We start from the raw sequence: 7,652 nt of genomic DNA on the forward strand, positions 1-7,652 counted from the left end.
GAGGCCGTGTCGGAGTCGACAGGCATCGGACCCATGGAGGCGACCGACTCCAAGGCCACAGCAGGCTCGCCGGAGACGTGGTGCTGGCCGAGGAGGTTGACGAGGTGGTCGGTGCCCGCGTCGGAGGCGAGCTCGTCAGAAGATGAGGTCTTTGTCAAGGAGATCGGCGAGGCCGCTCGCCGCACAGACGTTGGTGACGCCTTGCAGCGCGTCGTGGCAAGCGCCATCGGGCGTGCCGGGCTGGCTACGCTCCGGGGGAGGAAGAGGGTTCCCGTCCAAAACAGTGTCTCCGGACGACGGTGCACCTGGCCCCACGGTGGGCGCCAAATGTCGGGTGGTAGGTGCGACATATGCCAACGGGTGGCTTATCATTGTGGGAGCCAGTAAGACGTCGCCGTGCCTGGAAACGGGATGAGGCGAAGACATGCACCCGGCGAATCTTACCCAGCTTCGGGGCTCTCCGTGAGATAACACCCCTACTGCCTGGCTCTGCGGGCTCCGCAATGATCACTAGATGAACAAGTAGCTACACGATGCTCCTTGAGCTGTTCGGCGAGAGGAAGAAGAAGGGCACGACTCGCTCTCTTCTCCTCCCTATATGGTGTCTAAGACTAGCAGGGATCAACCCTTTGCATGGGTGTCCCGGGGGGTTTATATAGGCCTACCCCCGGGGGTACAATGGAATCCGGCTGGGCGTGGGGCCCAGCCGTCTGTGTCTACACTCGCCGGCTTCTGCGCCAGCTGCCGGGGCCCACCGGCTGCCGGCTCCTTGGTCGACAGGCAGGCCCCACTGTCCAGGACTCGGTCGGGGGCTGGTTACTGTTGCTCAATCCTGGTGACGAGGGCTTTGCCGAGGTGGGCGTGGCTACAGTGCCGCCATCCGGCGGGTGATCGCTGTAGCCTCACCGCGTCTTGTCTCCTTAATGGGGCGTCTCCTTCGAGGGAGGTGGCAAGCCGGCTGTGGGGAGCCGGCTCTATCTTGGGCCGACTGGGGGAGGCCTGGCCGCCTTCGGGTGTCTCTCTGCCCGAAGGGGCCCACTGCCCGTGGGCCGCGCTGGCAGCCCGTCGTGGATGACATCAGGGTCAACGTGGCAACAGTACCGCGCCGGACGGGTCATGGTCGACCATACGGCGCACTGTGCCAGGCGTGCTCCGGGATTCGGGGGTGGCAGGCTTCACTGTAGCCATGCCCCGTCACATCGCCGTTATGTGGATGCAGACTTTGAGGGTATGATCTTGACCGCTTTGTGGGAGCCGGTTTCTTGGAGTCGGCCTTCTCGCGGCCGGCTTCTCGGAGCCGGCCCTCCCGCGACTTTCTTCATGAGGGCTAAAGTCGGGTTGCCTTCCGATAGCCGGCAAGGGGAAGGCGGCCCCGTGTCTTGGATTCTTGAGGGCCGAATCGGCTCGTAATTTTTTCAGAAGGGCCAGGGGGAGCCGACTAGGCTACCCATGGTTATTTACTCCGACACACGGCTAAGAGAAACTTGTGTGTCCTTTGGGGTGCCCCCTCCCACGTATATAAAGGGGGAGGAGGAGGAGGTCGTCCTAGAGGGGGCGCGCGCCATGAGGAGTCCAACTAGGATTCCCAATCCTAGTTGGAGTCCCCTTCCATCCAAGAGAGGGAGAAGGAGGGAAGGAGGAAGAGGGGAGAAGGAAAGAGGGGGCGCCGCCCCCTCCCTAGTACAATTCGGACTGGACATGGGGGGGGCGTGGCCTTCCTTGTGGCCGTCCTCTCCTTTCCACTAGGACCCATGAAGGCCCATGAACTTTCCGGGGGGGGGGGTCCAGTAACCCCCGGTACTCCAAAACTTATCCGAAATGACCCAAACCATTCCAGAGTCCGAATGTAACCTTCCAATATATGAATCTTTATGTCTTGATCATTTCAAGACTCCTCGTCATGTCCGTGATCTCATCCGAGACTCCGAACAAACTTCGGTTCATCAAAACAAGAAAGTCAAAATACAAATTGTCATCGAACATTAAGCGTGCGGACCCTACGGGTTCGAGAACTATGTAGACATGATCGACACATATCTCCGGTCAATAACCAATAGCGTAACCTGGATGCTCATATTGGTTCCTACATATTCTATGAAGATCTTTATCGGTCAAACCGCACAACAACATACATTGTTCCCTTTGTCATCGGTATGTTACTTGCCCGAGATTCGATCGTCGGTCATCATACCTAGTTCAATCTCGTCACCGACAAGTCTCTTTACTTGTTCCGTAATGTATCATCACGTGACTAACTCATTAGTCACATTGCTGAAAGGCTCATAGTGATGTGCCATTACGAGAGGGCCCAGAGATACCCCTCGGATACATGGAGTGAGAAATCCTAATCTTGATCTATGCCAACTTAACAAACACCATTGGAGACACCTATAGAGCATCTTTATAATCACCCAATTACCTTGTGATGTTTGATAGCACACAAGGTGTTCCTATGGTATTCGGCAGTTGCATAATCTCATAGTCCGAGGAACATGTATAAGTCATGAAGAAAGCAATAGCCGAAAAACTAAACGATCATTATGCTAAGCTAACGGATGGGTCTTGTCCATCACATCATTCTCTAATGATGTGATCCCGTTCATCAAATGACAACACATGTCTATGGCTAGGAAACTTAACCATCTTTGATTAATGAGCTAGTCAAGTAGAGGCATACTAGGGACACTCTGTTTGTCTATGTATTCACACATGTACTAAGTTTCCGGATTAATACAATTCTAGCATGAATAATAAACATTTATCATGATATAAGGAAATATAAATAACAACTTTATTATTGCCTCTAGGGCATATTTCCTTCAGTCTCCCACTTGCACTAGAGTCAATAATCTAGATTACATAGTAATGATTCTAACACACATGGAGTCTTGGTGTTGATCATGTTTTGCTGGTGAGAGAGGCTTAGTCAACGGGTATGCAACATTCAGATCCGTATGTATTATGCAAATCCCTATGTCTCCCTCCTTGACTTGATCGCGGATGGAATTGAAGCGTCTCTTGATGTGCTTCGTTCTCTTGTGAAATTCTGGATACCTTTGCCAAGGCAATTGCACAAGTATTGTCACAAAAGTTTTTCATTGGACTTGATGCACTAGGTATTACAACTAGATCGGATATGAACTCCTTCATCCAGACTCCTTCATTTGCTACTTCCAAAGCAGCTATGTACTCGCTTCACACGTAGATCCCGCCACGACGCTCTGCTTGGAACTGCACCAACTGACAGCTCACCATTTAATATAAATACGTATCCGGTTTGTGACTAAAGCTTGCATCGACGTAACCATTTACGACGAGCTCTTTGTCACATACATAAACAAGAACTATATCCTTAGTCCTTTTCAGGTATTTCAGGATGTTCTTGACCGTTGTCCAGTGATCCACTCCTGGATTACTTTGGTACCTCCCTGCTAAACTAATAGCAAGGCACACATCAGGTCTGGTACACAGCATGGCGTACATGATAGAACCTATGGCTGAGGCATATGGAATGACATTCATTTTCTCTCTACCTTCTGAAGTGGTCGGGCATTGAGTCTGACTCAACTTCACACCTTATAACATAGGCAAGAACCCTTTCTTTGACTGGTCCATTTTGAACTTCTTCAAAACTTTATCAGGGTATGTGCTTTGTGAAAGTCCAATTAAGCGTCTTGATCTATTGATACGTCCATTTTGCATCATGCTTTTATATCGATATTTATTGCATTATGGGCTGTTATTACACATTATGTCACAATACTTATGCCTATTCTCTCTTATTTTACAAGGTTTACATAAAGAGGGAGAATGCCGGCAGCTGGGATTCTGGGCTGGAAAAGGAGCAAATATTAGAGACCTATTCTGCACAGCTCCAAAAGTCCTGAAACTTCACAGAAGCTATTTTCAATATAAAAATACTGAGCGCAAGAAGTTCCAGAGGGGGCCCACACCTTGGCCATGAGTGTGGGGGGCGCGCCCTACCCCCTGGGCACACCCCCTGCCTCGTGGGCCCCCTAGTGGCCCTCCGATGCCCATCTTCTGCTATATGGAGTCTTTCGTTGAGGAAACAATCATAAGCAAGCTTTCGGGATGAGACTCCACCGCCACGAGGCGAAACCTTGGCGGAACCAATCTAGGGCTGCAGCAGAGCTAATCTGCCGGGAAACTTCCCTCCGGGAGGGGGAAATCATCACCATCGTCATCACCAACGCTCCTCTCATCGGGAGGGGGCCAATCTCCATCAACATCTTCACCAGCACCATCTCCTCTCAAACCCTAGTTCATCTCTTGTGTCCAATTCTTGTCTATAAATCTGGGATTGGTACCTGTAGGTTGCTAGTAGTGTTGATTACTCCTTGTAGTTGATGCTAGTTGGTTTATTTGGTGGAAGATCATATGTTCAGATCCTATATGCATATTAATACCCCTTTAATTATGCTTCAGTCCCCGGTAACAGCGTCAGAAAATAGCCTTGATGACCCACAAGTATAGGGGATCAATTGTAGCTCTTTTCGATAAGTAAGAGTGTCGAACCCAACGAGGAGCAAAAGGAAATGACAAGTGGTTTTCAGCAAGGTAATGTCTGCAAGTGCTGAAATTGTAAGTAACAGAGTAGTTTGTTGGCAAGATAATTTGTAACATGCAAGTAACAATAATAGTAGCAAAGGTGCAGCAAGGTAGCCCGATCCTTTTGAAGCAAAGGACATGCCAAAACGGTCTCTTATGATAAGCAAAGCGTTCTTGAGAGTACACGGGATTTGGTATTCGTTCGATATTTTGATGAGATGTATGTTGTCTCTCCTCTAGTGGTGTTATGTGAATGTTGGCTACATGACACTTCACCATTATTTGGGCCTAGGGGAAGGCATTGGGAAGTAATAAGTAGATGATGGGTTGCTAGGGTGACAAAAGCTTAAACCCTAGTTTATGCTGAATATGCTTTGTGAGTAGTTACGTTTGTTCCTGAGGACATGGGAGAAGCCTTGCTATTAGTAGTCATGTGAATTTGGTATTCGTTCGATATTTTGATGAGATGTATGTTGTCTCTCCTCTAGTGGTGTTATGTGAACGTCGACTACATGACACTTCACCATTATTTGGGCCTAGAGGAAGGCATTGGGAAGTAATAAGTAGATGATGGGTTGCTAGAGTGACAGAAGCTTAAACCCTAGTTTATGTGTTGCTTCGTAAGGGGCTGATTTGGATCCATATGTTTCATGCTATGGTTAGGTTTACCTTAATACTTCTATTGTAGTTGCGGATGCTTGCAATGGGGTAATCATAAGTGGGATGCTTGTCCAAGTAAGGGCAGCACCCAAGCACTGGTCCACCCACATATCAAATTATCAAAGTACCGAACGCGAATCATATGAACGTGATGAAAACTAGCTTGATGATAATTCCCATGTGTCCTCGGGAGCGCTTTCCTTCATATAAGAGTTTGTCCAGGCTTGTCCTTTGCTACAAAAAGGATTGGGCCACCTTGCTGCACTTTATTTACTTTTGTTACATGTTGCTCGTTACAAATTATCTTATCACAAAACTATCTATTACCTATAATTTCAGTGCTTGCAGAGAATACCTTGCTGAAAACTGCTTATCATTTCCTTCTGCTCCTCGTTGGGTTCGACACTCTTACTTATCGAAAGGACTATGATCCCCTATACTTGTGGGTCATCAAGACTCTTTTCTGGTTGCCGTGCTGGTAGGTGGAATTCGGTAAGGAAAAATTTATATAGTGTGCTGAAATTTACTGTCACTTGTTACTATGGAAAGTAATCCTCTGAGGGGCTTGTTCGGGGTATCTTCACCCCGACCAGTAGAGCAAAGAGTTGCTCCTCAACCTACTGAACCTACTGAAAATGAAAATGTCTACTTTGAAATTCCTTCGGGTATGATAGAAAAACTGCTAGCTAATCCTTTTGCAGGAGATGGAACATTACATCCTGATGAGCACCTAATATATGTGGATGAAGTTTGTGGATTATTTAAGCTTGCAGGTATGCCCGAATGATGTTATCAAGAAGAAGGTCTTCCCTTTATCTTTGAAGGGAGATGCATTGACATGGTATAGGCTATGTGATGATATGGGATCATGGAACTACAAACGATTGAAATTGGAATTTCATCAGAAGTTTTATCCTATGCATCTTGTTCATCGTGATCGTAATTATATATATAATTTTTGGCCTCGCGAAGGAGAAAGCATCGCTCAAGCTTGGGGGAGGCTTAAATCAATGTTATATTCATGCCCCAATCATGAGCTCTCAAGAGAAATGATTATCCAAAAAATTTATGCTCGGCTTTCTGATAACAATCGCACCATGCTCGATACTTCTTGTGCTGGCTCTTTTATGATGAAGACTATTGAATTCAAATGGGATTTATTGGAAAGAATTAAACGCAACTCTGAAGATTGGGATCTCGACGAAGGTAAGGAGTCAGGTATGACACCTAAGTTTGATTGTGTTAAATCTTTTATGGATACCAATGTTTTCCGTAAATTTAGCACTAAATATGGACTTGACTCTGAGATAGTAGCTTCTTTCTGTGAATCTTTTGCTACTCATGTTGATCTCCCTAAGGAGAAGTGGTTTAAATATCATCCTCCCATAGAAGTAAAAGTAGCTGCACCTATTAAAGTTGAAGAAAAGACTATCACTTATAATGATCCTATTATTCCTACTACTTATGTTGAGAAACCACCTTTTCCTGTTAGGATAAAAGATCATGCTAAAGCTTCAACTGTGGTTCGTAAAAGCAATATTAGAACCTATACACCTCCTGAGCAAGTTAAAGTTGAACCTAATATTGCTATTGTTAAGGATCTCTTGGCTGATAATATTGATGGGCATGTTATTTATTTCTTGGATGAAACTGCTAGAATTGCTAAACCTTGTGCTAAAGATAAACATAGACCTGTGGTAGGCATGCCTGTTATTTCTGTTAAAATAGGAGATCATTGTTATCATGGCTTGTGTGATATGGGTGCTAGTGCTAGTGCAATACCTATTGACTTATACAAAGAAATTATGCATGATATTGCACCTGCTGAGTTAGAAGATATTGATGTCACAATTAAACTTGCCAATAGAGATACTATTTACCAATTGGGATTGTTAGAGATGTTGAAGTCTTGTGTGGGAAAACTAAATATCCTGCTGATTTTCTTGTTCTTGGTTCCCCACAAGATAGCTTTTGTCCCATTATATTTGGTAGACCCTTCTTAAACACTGTTAATGCTAGGATAGACTGCGAAAGGATGTTGTTACTATTGGTTTAGGTGATATGTCTCATCTGTTCAACTTTTCTAAATTTCGTAGACAACACCGTGAAGAGGAATTGCCTAGTAAAGATGAAATTATCGGTCTTGCTTCTATTGTCGTACCTCCTAGTGATCCTTTAGAACAATATTTGCTAGACCATGAAAATGATATGTTTATGAATAAAAGAAGGCAAATAGATGAAGTGTTCTTTAAATAGGGACATATTCTGAAACACAACTTTCCTATTGAAATCTTAGGGGATCCTCCTCCACCCAAGGGTGATCCCGTGTTTGAGCTTAAACCATTGCCTGATACTCTTAAATATGCTTATCTTGATGAAAAGAAGATATATCCTGTTATTATTAGTGCTAACCTTTCAGAGAA

Source organism: Triticum urartu, chromosome 4 (assembly GCF_003073215.2).
Source record: "Triticum urartu cultivar G1812 chromosome 4, Tu2.1, whole genome shotgun sequence".
NCBI lineage: Eukaryota > Viridiplantae > Streptophyta > Magnoliopsida > Poales > Poaceae > Triticum > Triticum urartu.